This window comes from Bos mutus, chromosome 13, assembly GCF_027580195.1.
Source record: "Bos mutus isolate GX-2022 chromosome 13, NWIPB_WYAK_1.1, whole genome shotgun sequence".
Lineage (NCBI taxonomy): Eukaryota > Metazoa > Chordata > Mammalia > Artiodactyla > Bovidae > Bos > Bos mutus.
The window spans coordinates 57,725,209-57,743,845 of NC_091629.1; the positions used below are offsets into that span (position 1 = coordinate 57,725,209).

At 41.7% G+C, this 18,637-nt stretch overlaps 1 protein-coding gene across 2 annotated transcripts in view; it reads left to right on the plus strand.

Annotated features, from left to right (window-relative positions):
* STK4 (serine/threonine kinase 4) overlaps positions 1-18,637 on the plus strand; it is a 90,356-nt gene that overhangs the window by 49,102 nt on the left and 22,617 nt on the right. The gene's annotated exons all lie outside the window — the stretch shown is intronic.

Sequence of the window (18,637 nt, forward strand, 5' to 3'; positions counted from 1 at the left end):
CCGTTTTTTGTGACCATCCAAACAAAGCAGCTTTAATAATTATTTCCTCGCTTGCCATTTTTCCTTTAGTTGAGTTTGAAATTGTTAACAGTAAAAGAAATATTCAGCCATCCGATGAAGATTCACTGTCTTTTATAGTCTATCTGGGCTTGTGATTTTATATTTAAGAAATAGACTAGAGGGAAATTAGTGCTGCTTAATTGTGTCTTTGTTGTTTGGTTAACCATTATCCTAATATTAGGCTCTCTGAGAGGATTATTCTGAATTTTGTCTGAGGATGAATATTAAATCATTCCAAAGTTTCCTATGAAAAACTGGGTGTGTTTTTCCTTTTTCTGCTGTGGAACATTCTCCCTCAACCACAGACACTTGTTAATGTCTGCAGAGATTTAGTGAGTAGAGTCAGTTAAAAAAAAAGTGGAAAAAAATAAGCTAAAGGGTCTGCATTCCTTTTCTAGAATTTCCTCTTTAGGATTATTTAGTTTTTACATTTGTCAATTCTATCATAATTTTCTTGTTGTTTGTAAGAGCTTAGTTTGGGCATTCTGTTTGGGCTTGGGGAGACTTTCCAGTCCTGGCTTTCTCCTGCCTTACTAACTGGCCCAGAGGAAATGGTGTCATTCTTCCATAACATAGTTTCTGCTTTTGTAGACTAGCAGGAAACAGGAATGTCAGAGGTTATACAACTAAGGATAACAATCTTCTGAGGACCAGAATAACTCACCTGAAGTTACTTGACCTATTATAATGTCCCTGAATCCATGTTAGGACCCAGGTTCCTTTGTTTTTTATCATCTGTTTGTTTATTTACTGATTTATTCATCATCTGCTATTATCATCTATTTTTTCATTCATTTATTTATTAGCTCTTTGGGTGCCAGTATATGCCTGACACTTTGCTAAGGGTGTAGGGGTGAACAGAACCATCAGAAACTCATTCCTCATGGAGGTTCATTTTAGAAGAAGAAAAATAAGAATGTAAAATAGTATGTCTGATAGTGATAAGTGTTGTAGAAGGTATGCAGCAGGAGAGAGATTGGTGGGGAAGGGAAGGGGAAAAGCAGGGGCAGGGGACTGTGTGTGAGTGTGTGTGAACATGTCGCAGTTTTAAATACCGAGTTGAGGAAGGTCTCATTGGTAAGAAGATAAGAGGCTGAACTTTGTGACCATCCAAAGTGGCTGGAATAGCAAGTGTAAAGTCCCGAGGCAGCGATTTGCTTAGTGTGTTGGCAGAATAGTGAAGTGAATGGTAACGTCTGGAATGGCATCAAGGGGACATGCTGTAGCAGGAAATGAGATCAGGTATAATGAGTCAAATAACATAGGGCTTTTTGTGTGATAATAACTTCAGCTTTTACTCTGAGTAAAATGGAAAGCTACTGGCAAAATGTGACTTGATTCTACTTACGTTTTGAAAATATTATATTGGTTGCTATATTGATACACTATAGGAAAGCTAGATTTGGTGAACACAAGTGTACCTGTTAAACAAACAAAAGAGGTCTGTCTGCTGCCATTTCTCTCTTCTAGGTCTTTGGCATTCATGGTTTTCCACTGTGTCAGGATTCAGCTTCAGAATCCTTCTTAAGACAGTGTTCCAGGCTGCTGTCATTAATTAGAGTAGACCCATGAGTCTTGAATCATCAGGTTTGTGATTCCATCTTGCCTCTGTAGTTGTCTTGGACATCTTTGAAAGGACTGATTTTCTCAGTGAGTGAAACAATTTCCAGGTGCCAAATCACATCACCGTTTTGATGTGATGCTTGAGAATCCTCAGATCTGTACTCCCCAGGTCTAGTTAGTGATCCTGAGATTATGTCACTTTAATCATTAATTTGGGATCAGCAGGTCCTGTGTTTGAAGAACTCATTTCTCTCTGCTATCATTTTCCCAAACTCAGATCACTGGCAGAGAATTTATTTGGACAGGCAAGCTACTTACGCACAGGGGCTTTAGTAGGTCTTTAGAGAAAGAGAGCTCTTCACTGCGGAAGCAGATAACCACTGGGGTGAGCGTGCCTATGAGCACAGTGACTAGATTAGAACGTTGCCCAGGGTGTATTCTTCCCAGCTGGTGCAGGAGGAAGGTTCTGAGACCTACCAGAAGTTATTACCTGGCATCATCCAGCTCACATACCTTTTTGTGTGCCCTATGCAGTGTTTAAACATTTTAAATTAGTTGCCTATGTTTGAAAATTGAGAGCTTCTACATAAAATGTTGGAACTCCAGCTTATTTTGAAAATTTGGAAGAGCTGACCATAAAAGACTTACATTAAAAAAAAATTTTTTTTTATTAATTTTTTGGTTGTGCTGGGACTTCCTTGCTGTGCAGGCTTTTCTCTAGTTGTGGCAAGCAGGGGCTACTCTCTAGCTGCGGTGCGCAGGCATTGCCGTGGTTTCTGTTGCCAAGCATGGGCTCTAGGGCACCTGGACTTCAGTAGTTGAGGCTCCTGGGCTCTGGAGCACAGACTCAACAGTTGTGATGCACGGGCTTATTTGCTTCGAGGCTTGTGGGATCTTCCCAGATCAGGGATCGGACCTATGTCTCCTAAACTTGCAGGGAGACTCTTTACCACTGAGCTACCAGGAAAACCCCCAGACCTACATTTTTTAAAAAAGGGTTTTTTTGCATTTTTGGCTGCACTGAGTCTTTGTTGCTGCATGCAGGCTTTCTCTAGTTGTGGCGAGTGGGCTTCTCACTGTGGTGCAGTGCAGGAGACTTGGGTTCGATCCCTGGGTTGGAAAGATCCCCGGAGAAGGGAATGGCTCCCCACTTCAGTATTCTTGCCTGAAGAATTCCACGGACAGAGGAGCCTGGTGGGCTACGGTCCATGGGGTCACAGAGAGTCAGACACAACTGAGTGACTACCACTTTTTCTTCCATACATAAGCTAGTACACCAAAACGTTCCAAAGATCAGATGAAAACTATTCTTAATGCCTCAGTACTCTTGCTGTATGGCCTGAATCCCAAATCAAGTACTTAAAATAATAGTCTAAGTAATCAGGTACTTAAAATAATAGTCCTCTGTCCATGGAATTCTCCAGGCAAGAATACTGGCATGGGTTGCCATTCCCTTCTCCAGGGGATCTTCACAACCCAGGGATCAAACCCAGGTCTCTTGCATGAGGCAGATCCTTTACCATCTGAGCCACCAGGGAAGCCCAGTAGTTTAAAATAATGTTTCTCAAAATGCAATTCCCAGACAAGCAGCATCAGCATCACCTGGAAACTTGTTGGAAATGCAGCTTCTCAGACCCCACCCCAGACACACTCAGAGGCTCTGGGGACAGCGCCCGTTAATCTGTGTTTTAACCTACTTTATGCATGATCCTAACCTGCTAAATTCATATAAATTTCTTCTTTCTTCCCTACCGAAAATCACTCAGTCACGTCCAACTCTTTGTGACCCCACGGACTATACAGTCCGTGGAATTCTCCAGGCCAGAATACTGGAGTGGGTAGCCTTTCCCTTCTCCAGGGGATCTTCCCAACCCAGGGATCGAACCCAGGTCTCGCTCATTGCAGGTGGATTCTTTACCAGCTGAGCCACAAGGGAAGCCCTTCTTTCCTACTAGGTGCTATAAAAATTCAGAAATCAGGATGAATCCATATTTTAACAACGTTGCATGATTTTTAAATTTCCTTTATACTCCCCTTTTGAGTCTCCTGTACTCTTACCGGAGGAACCAAAGCAGTACCTAAAATCAGAGCAATGTGTGTGTGAAAGTGACATCTGGCAGGGACTTCCCTAGTGGTCTACTGGCTAAGACTCTGTACTTGCAGTGCCGGAGGCCGGGTTCGATCCCTGGTCAGGGAGCTATATCCCATGTGCTGCAATGAAGAGTTCACATGTCGCAACTAAGACCCGGTGCAGCCAAATAAATAAATACTTTAGAAAAGGAAATATTAAATGATATCTGGCAAAGAAAGAGCCAATCCATTGAGTGAAGAAAGCGTTCTGAGTAACCTCACTGAGGTTAGAGAGAGGGGTATGTGTCAGACAAGCTGCCATGTTCCCCTTAATGGTCTTTCAGAGATTTTCTGATTTCCCAGCAGGCAGTATTTAGTTATAAAGAAGATATTCTCTTTCTTCCTGTGAAGGCAGTTGCTATTTTGAAGTGAATTTTTTTTGCCCAGACATGGCAAATGGGAAGTAATTTAATCAGTCAAAAGTGGCAGAATTTGATACTGACAAAAAAACTTATTTTCATCTGCAATTGAATTCTTGTTGCATTTTTAAAATTGAATTGACTTGTTTGCCATGCTGAAAAAGCAACAAAGATTTCCTTTAACTTTTGAGACATAATAGTGATTAAAGTATAAATAAAATGTACTTTTAAATGCAATATTCTCTAAAATTTATATTTTATAATCTATAAACACATGCATTTTTGGAAATGAATGTTGCTTTGATGAGAATTCAAACCTTTCCATTTGCCATCATAAAAGCCACAAAAAGCTGTCAACTTGAACCCGGTTTGGCTCATGGACCTTCCAAAAACACAGTGTAGTATTTTCATCTAAGGAGGCTCAGTACCAAGAGGGGTGAACAAGACAGGCCAGCCCTGGGCGCTCCTGGACTTGACTGTGGTGAGGGAAACAGACATCAAGTCAGATAATCTACCAGTTCAGATAGTAGTGGCTATTATTATTTTAAAGGAGCACAGTAAGACATAGTGTAAGAGAAGGCCTTGCAGAGGACAGAGCTGAGAAAGACACCTGTGTCTATATAGGAATTTTTGTGTGTAATAATAAAATGCAGAATAATGCAAACAGTGTGATATTATTTGCATAAATTTTTTGAGAACCACAAACGGTGCTACACATTTCTGTTATGCACACATGCAACTGTGTAGGTAAAAAGGGATATGAAACTGCTTGGTGAGAGTCACTACATTTGAGGAGAAGAACGGCAGTTTTAACTGTTTCTACAGTGAGAATGTATTGCCATATTAACATATTACTTGCTTAAATTAAAAAAAATAGAGTGAGGTATGTCTTTTTAAAATTCTACTGAGGTCTTCCTGGTTTTAGTCTAAATGGAGTTATCTGGAGCTTCCGCAGACCTAGGATGGACCATGGTACTTTTCAATCTTAGTAACTTTGCAAAGATTGCTGATTATCAGCTCTTGGTATATAAGGTCTAAGAGTAAGTTTCCTATTTATTCAAATAGTGTTTCCAGATTTCTTATGACTTATTCTTTTAAAAAAGAGTTGATAGTTTTTTGCACCAATTGGAAGGAGTTTGCTGTTGGGAACGAAAACGTTCATTTAAAAGGAGCGTGAGTGCATCTCCATCCACGTTGGCCAGGCTGGTGTCCTAAAAAAAATAAAAATAAAAAAATAAAAAAGAGTTGATAGTAACTGGACCCCACATACTCATTCAGTCTGTGTACACTGAGTCCTCTATATGTGAGTAGCCAAGACTGTAAGATCCTTGGTGGCTGGGAATTTTACTCATCTTCATATTCCTAACACCTAGCAATTGCCTAGCTTATAGTTAGTACGGAGTTTTCAATTAACCTCAGAGATAGTCTCTGAATTAATTGATTCTTAACCCTTAAAAATTAATAACAGTAATAATTCTTTAATGCCATTAATTAATTGAATTAATTCAACAAATATAGTCATTACCCTGAGAAAGCACATAGTGTAGCATAAAAAGGTAATCAAATAATTTCAATATCTTGTGCTAATAATAGCTTACATTCCTTGAGAACTTACTGTGTGTGCCAGGCATGGGTCTAAGGTCCTTTATAAACATTAGCTCAGTTCTCATAACCATTCCAGGTGGTAGGCAATATTATTGCCATTTTATGGATGAGACACTGAGGCTTAAAGGGAGTAAGTCATTGATGAAAGTTGTACAGATTATAAGTGGCCGAGCAAGAATTCAGCTCCAGAGCCTATCCTCTTAAACTTGTTTTGGCCTCTCTCTAGGCTCTTCTGGTAAATTCTGTTCATAGTTCATTTCAGTTCAGTTGCTCAGTGTCCGACTCTGCGACCCCATGAACCACAGCACATCAGGCCTCCCTGTCCATCACCAGTTCCTGGAATTTATCCAAACTCCTGTCCTTTGAGTCGGTGATGCCATCCAACCGTCTCATCCTCTGTTGTCCCCTTCTCCTCCTGCCTTCAATCTTTCCCAACATCAGGGTCTTTTCAAATGAGTCAGCTCTTTGCATCAGGTGGCCAAAATATTGGAGTTTCAACTTCAACATCAGTCCTTCCAATGAACACCCAGGACTGATTTCCTTTAGGATGGACTGGTTGGATCTCCTTGCAGTCCAAGGGACTCTGTTCATACAGTACTTATAAAAAAATGCTGTAGGAGCCCAGAAGAGGGAGCAAGAACCTCAGGAAAAAGAACCCAAGGACAGCATCAAGAAATCTCATTTGAAGTGTATTTTGAAAGATGAATAGGAATTCTGCAGCTGGAGGAGGGAGAGGGCCCTGCAGGCTGAGACACTTGGAGAGGGAGGGAAGTGTGTGTGTATGGAGGCAGAAGGGATGTGGAATGGACAGAAGTCAGAAGTCGTGGTGTTTGGAACGTGGGTGTGGGTGTGTGAGGAAGGGGGCAGGGGGGCAGTGGTGTGCCCTTCAGTAAATTAGTGCCCAGTGTGCCCCCTTTTTGTTTTTCTGGAAATACTTAGCACCCTGTTAGATTTTTCTCCTTGATGTATCAGAGAAATTAAAAATAGAATCCAGTGCAGCACAAAGAGCTAACAGCCCTCTGGCGTTGTCTGATAATGGGTCCAGCAGGATACAAAACCACCAGACTGCTAATTCAAAATTAATTTGATCAGCGGAACCTGAGCAAGATTGACTGGATTCTGTGCAGAGTTATAAACCATTTGGATGGCTTTCTGTGGTAGTGAAGGATACATTTTAGCCCTGACTTTTTTCCCTGGAGGGTGACAAAAACCTCTGATTTTATGAGACTATCTTAAGCGTTCTTTCCTGGATCAGGCCTTCAAATCAGATTGTTAAGTAGAGATTGCTTTGGGCTTTTACTAAGCTTTCCTGAACTGTCAGGACGTAGTCAGTTACTCATTTTTTATTGGATGGCACTTTTTGCTTTTGGCTGTACGCTTTAGAAATTAGACATTTGGTGAGTGGTGAGAATTATTGCTGTCTTATTTATAATTTAACTTCATGATTGATATGGTGGCAGAAATATTTCATTTAGTCATGTTTAAATTAATACTGCTAAGGATGCTTCTTAATGTTTTCTGGGAGCCCAAGTATCTACAACTTAAAACTTTATCTGCCATTTTATGGAAATAAAAGAAACACTCCTAAAACTTTCTATCTTTGGATTTATTGTCCATTTGTTTCAAGATGAGTTTTAAAAATGTATATCCTCAAATATTCCTGCCTGCATTGGTAAGACAGGCTCCAATGAAGCTCCTGTCACTCGGCTGTAACAACCATCACCTCACGGCTCTTCTTCTTTCCTCTAATCCTCCTCTTCTATTATTCATCACCCCTAGTGCATGGTTATTCTGAAGCAAATTCCAGGCATATTTCATTTTTAAATATTTCCATATGAATCTATAAAAGATCCCTTAAAGAAAACATAACCATAATACCATCATCACATGTTTAAAAATTAAGAACAATAATTCTTTAAAGCTATGAAATACCCTGCCGGTGTTCAGTTTTCCCCAGTCATCTCATGCTATTTTCTCATTTGCTGTCTGTTTTTAGATTGTTTTTTATTCTTTCACTTTATAATTACATAAACTAATTGGTTCCAAACTACAAAACAGAATTACTCAGATTTGGCTTCTGTCCCTATCCTCTCTACTTTATTTCCTCCTTTTTCAGTTGTTTCATTTCAGTTATACACACTCACACACACACACACACTCTCACACTCATCTCTCACACACACACACACACACACACACTCATCTCTCTCACTCACTCACACACACACCCTCATCTCAGCACTGGTGGGGGATTGGTCCCGAGCTGCTGATGGCAAAATCCGAGGATGCCGATGTCCTTTAGTCCACACTCTATATCTGTGAGTTCTGCATTCATGGATTCAGCCAATCGTGGGTGATCCCCCTGAGGGCCAACGGTATACAAATACATGGATATTTGCACTTCCATTCTTAGATGAGTAGATACACATTAAGATATCCCATTCTTGGTTAAGTAGATACACATAAGATACCCCATTCTTAGGTAAAGATACACACTGTTGTATCTTTCTGTTGTCACTAAACTCTATGTCCTAGGAATCACTCCACAGCAGTATATAGGGATAGTCCTGATTTCGTTTTCCTGATGTTTTAGCATTATATCATGAAGAGGTACCATAGTTTACCCAGCCAGTCCTCTGTTGATAGACATTTAGGTTGTTTGTAGTGGTTTTCAAGTTGATCACTTTGTAAACCTGTTCATAAACAGAGATTGAAACTTTTTATAATTGCTACCTTTGTTTTTTAAGGTATTTAATAGCTGTAGCCTTTCAGTTTTGAGAAGCAAGTTACATACTTTAAATCTCTGTAACTTTTTTTTTTCTTTTTTGTAGTTATGTTGTCTTTTATTAACAATGAATAGATTGATTCGGCGATATCTCTCTGCCACAATCTGGGGCTGGTGATATAAACTAATGAAATTCTAATTTAGTCATAACACCTGTGTCACAGGAGCATGCGTAATCAGTGTCTCAGCAAACATTGTTCGATGCTCCAGAATGTTGCCAGGTTGGTATTAAGAACTGAAGGAATTCCTGGAGGTCTGGGATTCCCACTTGCTGTAATCAGAACCTGAAATTTCTTTAATTTGAATCTCATTACACCTGAAGCCAGATTTGGTCATTTACTTTAATGTTGCTAAGTCTGAAGTCAGAAAAGAAAAACAACTATAAGTTTAGTATCATTTACTTATCCTCAATCAGAAGCTTCCAAATACTTTAAAATGGGAATTAGTTATTAATCTAGAAAGTAGAGCTTTCCATTTTCAGTTGTGGTAAGTGTAATTTTTTTTTTTTCCTGCTGAATCCATGGCCATGACATTGAGTTGTGGTCTTGTGTACCTAGACCTGTCTTTTTTCACGCTTCTTCCTTTGAGCTGTCAGATCCTTTCTTCAGTCTTTCTTCTCCACTTCCCCTCCCGTTTTTTTCTCACATGGACTCTCAGCAGGTCAGTAATCTATATTCCTGGGAGATGAAATGTTGAGAAAGACAGGGAACAGGTTTATGCCAAAGACACTCTGTTAGAATTCTGAAAGTAGTATTTGCTCTTGTAGCCTAGTGCCTTTGAAAGAAGGAAGACAGTGCAGGACTTTTCTCAGTCCCTGAGATGTAGTACTTAGATCATTTCCCTCCCCAGATGTGACCACATTTACTTAAAAATCCCGGTGCTTTTTCATCACTCAAGCGAAATACACCAGAATTGAGCATCTTGTCTTTGATGACATGTTCTTTCCAAGCACCAGTAATTCTGAGTAGAAAGCGTGTCTTTTCCTGTCTTCATCTCACCATTGGAGTTCGATGCTAATGTTATTGACATTTTGAGCTGACAGTGTAAGGAAGTATTGACAGCATTGAGAAGATGATTCAGTGAGGAGAAGGCTAATCAATGGTAATTTATTGTATTGTAAAGACACAACTCATTGTGTGTTATCGATTGCTCTCGACATCCAAGTTTTTGGACAGGAAAAGTGTTAGATTTCACATGCATTTAAATGTGAAATGGTGTCTGTTTCTAAGGAAATATATTATGCCTGTGGGTAGTAGGTGTTGATTTTGGTTGAGGTGGTTTGCGTGCCTGGGGTGTTTAGATCATACGGTCAGACCTTTAGGTTTCTAATCCTGACTTTACCATTTATTGAGGAATTTGGGGCTAGTTTCTTCTCTCTGTGCCTCAGTTTCCTCACTGTAAAACGGAGACAATACTGTTACCTATCGGATAACTTTCATGTGGAAGTGAGAATTAAGCATGGTAATGCTTATATAAAAGTGCCTTCAACACGATAGGCATTTCATAAATGTTAACTTCCTTCTCTTTCCTTCCTCTCTCCCCTCCTTTCTTGAAACATCATCCATGGAGTAAATTTCAATGACCTAAACACCTTTCCCCAGTGATTTATCATTGGCTTTCATTGTTAAGGAGAAGGAAATGGCAACCCACTCCAGTACTCTTGCCTAGAAAATCCCATGGACGGAGGAGCCTGGTGTCCATGGGGCCGCAAAGAGTCGGACACGACTGAGTGACTTCACTTTCACTTTCATTATTAAACCAGAGATACATTCCCAAAGAAAATTTGCTCCCAAAGAGACTGATTTAAAACTGGTCTAAAAGAAAGGAGTCAAAATTTTTACCAAAAGTGATTGCCCAAAGTGGTCATGAGTCACATTTTTAGAACATCCCAGTGCTTGCTGGCTTTCCCCTTCTTCTCTATTCCATATGTTTTTTGCTTTGTACCCACCCCTTTAACCCCTTTGTACCCACCCCTATTAACATTACTGATCTTTTTCAAATCTTGAAGCCCTCAGCTTCCACGGCAGTGCACACTTTCACCAGTAGATGTCACCGTCTCTCTGCTTGTGTGCACAGCTTCCTGGTGGAAGAATTTCCTTATGATACAGAGAGGTTGCCAGCTGTGTCAAATTACTGATACTATTACTTCATCAGCCTGGAAGTTGGACATATGTGAAGTGAGTTTCCTTGAAAATAGGGGTGCCTTGTAGCTCTCCTAGACCAGGAGAATGAATAGCAAAGTATGTCAGAAGAGGGTTGAATGGCCCTGGCTTTAGCTGGGAGCTAGGATGGGTGACTTGTCTCTTTCAGGCTTGTGTTTCAGGTTTGCAGTCTGTAAAAATTAAGTGTAATTCCACCTGTCCTGCTTTTCCTTCAGGGTTAGAGGAAGGATCACATGACTGTCGGTTGGGGTTTTTTGAATCACGTTTATTTTTAGAACAGTGGTCAAATTCTATTAGCAGAGGATTGTGAGGTTGTTTATGTTTGCTTTTGGTTCATTGTGTATTACTGTTAGTGTTTACTTTATTATTATTTTACTGTTTATCTTTGTTAAAAAAAACTAGGTCTTTGAATAAGAACAGATAATCTAGAGAGAAGGCCAAAGGGGCAGTTAAGCCCAGACTTCTGGAATGCATCTATTGCTCATGATGGTAATATTATCATCACTTTTGTTAATACAACATTTAATACAGTTAAACGTGCATTCATATTTTCCTCTTTAACTTGGCGATTCTTACAGGGTACCTCTGAGGGGGCAAGATGAGTTTTTTTTATCCCTTTTATAGTTTGAATGTCTGAAATCCAGACGCTAAAAGACAGCTTTCCTACTTAATGCCAAAATCAAGTCTCGAACCAAAACTCCCAGGTTACTTCCTGCCTCTTTTTACTCTTGGGTATTTTCTTAGAGGAAAAACAAAACAAGCTAATTGTGAGCTCCAGTGACATGCATGCATGCATGCTCAGTCATGTCTGACTGTGACCCCATGGCCTGTAACCCACCAGGCTCCTTTGTCCTTAGAATTTTCCAGGCAAGAATACTGGAATGGGGTGCCATTTTCTCCACCAGGGGATCTTCCCAACCCCGGAACTGAACCTGAGTCTCCTGTGTTGGCAGGAGGCTTCTTTACCCAATGACATACTACGTACTTACTTAAGTTTACAAAGCAGGCGAAAGAATCCTCTTTCAAAATAGTACGTGATGGGGCTTCTAGTGACCAGGAAGAATGGTTTCAGATTTATCACGTCTTACTGGGAATTTTATAATATTAGAAGAGTATTTATTATTGACTTGAATTTCTTTCATGCTTATTCAGAGTGCCTGCAGATTGACAAGCTTTGCATTTCCTTATTTACATAACTAATCCCCCTTGTCAGAACAGTGTGATAGTTACCTTCTCATGGTGTTCTTTATTATTTACTTTGTTAACCGTGAGTGTTGAAGTAATTGTGCTATTGTTCAGGAACTGTCATGCTGACTATAAAAAGACATTGTTATTGAGTTTTGACGAAATGTAACCTCTGTGAAAACAAAGGTATCAATTGTAGAGGCGTCTTAATGGCTACAGCAAACAGTTGACATGCCTTCTGGTGCCTTTCCGTCTCATTCAAGCACTTATTCCCAAATTTTTCCTCCCTCATAACCCTGTTATCTCTTCAGTGTTCTCTTTTCTGTAAATTTACTCTTCTGACCTTAGTGGTAGATGCTGAATATTTTTACTAACTTTTTATTAATTAAAAAAATTTTAATACAATTGTTAAAGGTTCCACTCCATTTACAGTTACTGGAAAATGTTGGCTGTATTCCCAAGTTGTGTAATACCTCCTGGTAGCCTGTCTTAACACCCAACAGTTTGTGCCTCCCACTCCAGTAATCATACTGGCTGTTCATCATCCTGTCTTCTTTTCCCTCCCACCTTCTGTATTTACTTTATTATATAATTTTTGCGTTTTTCATAAGAACACTTGACAGAGGAGCTTCCGTCGTGGCAGGTTTGCAGGGATACACGGTACAGGGTCGTTTGCCGTGGGCACCGTGGCGGCGTGGTAGTGGACCTGTAAGGCATGCTCATCTTGCGCACCTGAGCTTGGTGCCCTCGGGCTCATACCTCCCCGTCTCCCCGTTTGTCTCCTTTTCAGTTTCACTGTCAGGGACATGTGCTCTCTTCAAGTGTAGAATTTGAGAAGAACTGATAATAGCAGTTACTGGGTGTTTATCCCATGTCAGGTCCCTCAGGCGTCTTAGTCCATTTGCCTCTCACAGCATCTTGGCCCAGAAGATGCCAGCTCTTCCCCCTCATTGACAGAGAGGCCCAGACACTCTGACTCACGTGCTCCCACCTCCCTCTCCCCCTCCCGCCGCCCAGGGCCCCTGATTCATGGATGGTGACGTTCGGCTCTCAGTTTAGATTTTCTGATCTCAAGACCATTGCTTTTTTCAGAATAACACGCTTCTGTAGCAGGAAGCATCATACATGCGCCGGGGGTGAGTGTCATTGATTTGGGGGCTGAATTGTCTTTCTCGGTGGGGCCCAGCCCTTGGCAAAGCGTCAGGGCGCACAGGTGCTCAGAAAGCATCGTTTGATTACATTGTTGAGACCCTTTGTGCCTTCTGTGACAAATTTTCCAAGTCTTTCCATATTTTCTTCCTGTCATATCCATTCGTCTGTGTGTAGAGGATCGTGTTAACTACCTTGTAAACTGGTGTGTGACATTTAAGTCGAGGTCCCCTTCTGTGGTCCATGTTAGTAGAAAGCATTGATTGGAACAGCGGTGTTGGGAAACCCCTCCCTCAGAGTTGGAGAGAGCATGTAGAGCATCTAGCAAAGTGTCTCGCATTCCTGCTCTATTATTAATAATGCTGGTTCCTTTCAGAGTGAGAGGTTAGATGCGGTGAAAGAGAGCGGAGGGTTGGCAGCCAGACCTTGGCTGTGACAGTAACCAGCTTTGTGTCCTTCAGCAAGCCATCTAATCTTTCTGGGGCTCTTGTTTCTTCATCTGCTACGTAAAAGTGAGATGAAAAAGTCTTCAAGAGCCTTCAAATTCTCTCAGGCTTTGTTTGCTAATCTTTAAAACGGAGATAACGCATACCTGTCGAAGGGGTTATTTGAGCCAGAAAGAGACAGCCTGTGTAAGGCACATAAAAGATGCTCAGTATATGTCAGGCTTTTGTCCCTCCTGTCTTTTTACAATGCGGGGAGGTGCTCTGGACACCCAGGAGACCAACATGAGACCAGGAGGCAGGATAACATACTGACCGAGAGCCAGACACCCCTGGATTCAACCTGGCTTCACTGTTGATGAGATCTGTAGCTCTGGGCAAGTCCCTTAACCTCAAATCATTAATCATATTTACCTCAGGGTTATTGGAAGATTAAATTAGAAAAGGCTTTTAAACTGTTTAAAAGAGTGCTTCACACATAGTAGGCATTAGGTAAATTTTATATTGATTTGTAAGATGTTGGTGGGAGAGATGAACTACCAGAGGGAAAGAGTTAAAGACGATGAGGTGTGTTGCCCCAAACAAGAGAGGCAGGAGCCAAGCCCCAGACTCACCTCACAGCTCTGTCCAGGGGCTTGCTGCTGCAGTTTCTCCCTCCTGGTTAAATGGGGTTTGCCTTGAAGTACTTATTCAACATCTGTGTGAAAGTCGTTCGGTCGTGTCCAACTCTTTGCGACCCCACAGACTGTCCATGGAATTCTCCAGGCCAGAATACTGGAGTGGGTAGCCTTTCCTTTCTCCAGGGGATCATCCCAACCCAGGGATCGAACCCAGGTCTCCCACATTGCAGGCAGATTCCTTACCAGCTGAGCCACAAGGGAAGCCCAAGAACACTGGAGTAGCTAGCCTATCCCTTCTCCAGGGGATCTTCCCGACCCAGGAGTTGAACTGGGGTCTCCTGCATTGCAGGCAGATTCTTTACCAACTGAGCTATCAGGGGAAGCCCCACTTAACACCTGAAATGAGCTTAATTCTGTTGAGGTTTGAATATCAAACTTAACTAATTCCTACAGACCTTGTGTGTCTTCTCTGATGAGATCACTTCCTTTCTATGCCTGCCTGGAAGCTGTAGGACCTAGAAAGTTCTCACATTGCTGTTCTTTTTCAGGACAGTTTTAATCCGGATGGGTGTGGTTGTTCATATAAAATAGCTCATGTGAATGTGTATGTGTGTGAGTGAGTGTGAGAAAGAATGAATGAGATAAAGAGACCCAGAGCCGTTTCTGGAATCTGTCACCTGCCAAGTGCCCCGGCCCCTGTAGCTGAGTTCAGATTGCACACGTCAGAGCAGAAGGTGGGCAGCTGCTGGAGGAAGAGCAAACTCAGATCGACTTTACAGACCCACCCATCACTTTCCTTTGCTCTTTACTTAGCACAATTGTAGTAAAGACTATTCTAGGATTTTGTAGCCTTCAGGTTTCGATGTCCCTTTTTAAAAAGGAATATAGATTTTTATTTTGAGATAACTGTAGGTTCACATACAGTTGCGTGAAATAATACAGAGAGATACTGTGTCCTCTATACCAGGACTCCCCAACCACTGAGATCTCATGTTTGATAATCTGAGGTGGGGTTGATATAATAAAAATAGAAATAAAGTGCACAATAAATGTAGTGTGCCTGAATCATCCCAAAACCATACCCCACCCCTCCTGGTCCATGAAAAACTTGTCTTCCACGAAATCAGTCCCTGCTGCCAAAAAGGCTGGGGACCACTGCTCTCTCTACCAGTTTCCCCAACGGTAACATCTTGAAAAATCATAGCACAGTTTCACAACGAGGATATCTAGATTCATCCATCCAGACGAGAGACGAGCATCCATTGGGGATGAAAGAACAGTTCTGTCGCCACAAGAATCGCTCCTGTTGGCTTTTAAAGGCACACCCACCCCACACCGTTCCCTAATGCGCGACAGCCGCTCATCTCCATCTGATGTGCCTCTTTGGGAATTTAGCAGATCAAGGAAAGTTATGACCAACCTAGAGAGCATATTCAAAAGCAGAGACATTACTTTGCCAATAGAGGTCCATCTAGTCAAGGCTATGGTTTTTCCAGTAGTCATGTATGGATGCGAGAGTTGGACTGTGAAGAAAGCTAAACACCGAAGAATTGATGCTTTTGAACTGTGGTGTTGGAGAAGACTCTTGAGAGTCCCCTGGACTGGAAGGAGATCCAACCAGTCCATTCTGAAGGAGATCAGCCCTGGGATTTCTTTGGAAGGAATGATGCTAAAGCTGAAACTCCAGTACTTTGGCCACCTCATGCGAAGAGTTGACTCATTGGAAAAGACTCTGATGCTGGGAGGGATTGGGGGCAGGAGGAGAAGAGGACGACAGAGAATGAGATGGCTGGATGGCATCACCGACTGGATGGATGTGAGTTTGAGTGAACTCCAGGAGTTGGTGATGGACAGGGAGGCCTGGTGTGCTGCGATTCATGGGGTCTCAAATAGTCGGACATGACTGAGCGACTGAACTGAACTGAAGGAAGTGGTATTTAAAATGCAGTAAAATCAAGGAATTGGCCGTCCTCTCCCAAGGGTTCTTACCCCAGATGGGGCAGACTGCGCAGCAAGTTATTTTCTCTGGGAAGAATTGTTCCATTCCACATTCAGGTGGACATTTTCTACATATGACATGCTGCCCAGACTGAAATTATAATCTACAATCATTCTGGGATGAGTTTAGTTAAACTGGTTCCTGGGATGAATTAAGATCTTGTGAGAAAAATACCGCACATCATGTCATATTATCCGTGGCAGCCCTTCCCCGTGCCAGCTTGGTTAATGGGGACAACAGCTACCCAGAAGTTTATTGCCGAAAGAACACGAAATAGTGGTGCTGTGAACTCAGCACTCTGTGTGAGAATTTTCAGAAATCGTGCCTAATTTCCTGGTATTTAATCAGTGTGTGCAGTTTTAGGGACACGTCCGTAGAAGGTATGTGATTCGGAGGACTTCGCCTTTTTTTCATTTGCACGACCTCTCCTCCCGTTTCAGTTTTGTTCTTATGAAAAATGAAAATCCCACAAGAAAGCCTTATTCCCTGACTACTGGCCTTCCCCCTATCCTGCCTTCCCCTCCCGCTGTCTTCCTTCTGTACCTGGGACTGTTCAACAAGGTGGAACTGACCATAGCCTCAAGGAGACTATGGTCAGTCTACACTAATCTAGTCAGACTAGACTAGTGTAGACTATGACCTTCAAGGTTTTATCCGCTTCTGGGAGCCAGTGATGTTGCATCAGTGAACTCTTTTGTAGCCTCTCCAGCGTGATGGGGTAGAGGAGCACCCCGCATTCACAGTCAGGGGATCCTCCTGGGTGTGTCTCAGAGAGACCAGGCTGTCGCACGTGCCGTGGATCACACATACAGCCCTGAGGGCCGTGGAGACTGGGGAAGGGAGAGCCAGTGTGGCCATGAACACACAATTTTAACCATTTGGATTACTGAAAAGAGTCTGCACTCTCCATTTCACCCCGGATCTTACCACTTCCTGCTTCCTTGTGTTAAAAATGGCCCATTGAGGTCATTTTCCTTGGCTGTGCTGGCTTCTCAAAACAGCTGCGTTTGTGACCTCTGATTTAAGTAATCCCTAAATCATGGACCTCAAGGTAGCTTCCAGCTTTTTGAAATTAAGCATGCTTTACTGAACCTCTTTGCACGATATGTATGTCCTTAGAAGTAGTCCTTAGAAGTAGAACACTTGAGCACCAAAGCTGATAAATTTGAGATTGTGATACAGATGGGTACATTCCCCTATGGTTTTGGTGTCTGAATCGTCACTTTGTGTTATTTGTCAGTGGAGTTTGTATTTTCCTATTGATTCCAAAGAGTTCTTCATATATCAAGTGAGCTTATGAATTTTTAAATAAAGATATTTTCCTAATTTAAAAAACCTTTATGTAAGGTGTCTGTTCGGGTACTTTTAATTCTATGTATTTTCATTTAGCAGCTTTTCCTTTGTGGTTTCTGGAATTTAATGCCATGTTTAGAAGTTTTTCAGATCCCAGCATTATAAAAGTATTAACCCTTACTTTGTTTTAGAATGTTTATGTTTTTCTTTTTCAATATTTATCTTGTCAGGATGTGTCTTAGTATGAAGACTAAGGTTGCAATCCAGTTTCATATTCTTCTAAACAGCTAGCCAATTTCCCTAACAACCAATATTTTAATTATACATGGTGAATTTGGAATTAGCAAATCTCAATGGTGTCTCATAGCTATTAAAGTGGCTTCGTTTTTACAGATAGCAAGTTTCCACTTCAGACTTTGAGTTTAAATATTTTTCTGCTTTTAAAGCCTCTAGAAAGGAGCTGTGAACAGAACACCATATTGGTTTTGGCATTAACTTTAATGCATCTCAAAGAGGCTGATTCTACAGAATTTGATCCAAAGCACTTCTATGTCTTGATGCCTTTTTTGCCAAGCAAAATTGATTATTCCTGACCAAAAGGCCTTCAGTGCTGGACTGAAAAAAGAGTCAGGATCCTCTTAGGCTGGTTGCAGGTTATATAATTTGGCATCAAGTACAATGCTTTTTTCTTTTTCTCCTAAGTTTCTTTCTATTCTCTAGTCTTTAAGAGTCAGTGCTCCTTGTTGCTGAGTATTTCGTAATTGGAGGGCAAATTCAGGTCCTCTTTGTCCAAACCTTAGTAATTATAACTTAAGTGTGCTAAGTCGCTTCAGTTGTGTCCGACTCTTTGCAACCCCACAGACTGTAGCCTTCCAGGCTTCTCTGTCCATGGGATTCTCCAGGTAAGAATACTGGAGTGGGTTGCCACGCCCTCCTCCAGAGGATCTTCCTAACCCAGGGTTTGAACCCACATCTCTTACGTCTCCTGCATTGGCAGGTGGGTTCTCTACCACTATCAGTTCAGTCTCTCAGTGAACTCTTTGCAGCCTCATGGACTGCAGCACGACAGGCCTCCCTGTTCATCACCAACTCCCGGAGCTTGCTCAATCTCATGTCCATCAAGTCGGTGATGCCATCCAACCATCTCATCCTCTGTCATCCCCTTCTTCTCCTGCCTTTAGTCTTTCCCAGCATCAGGGCCTTTTCCAATGAGTCAGTTCTTTGCATCAGGGGCCAAAGTATTGGAGCTTCAGCTTCAACAGCAGTCCTTCCAATGAATATTCA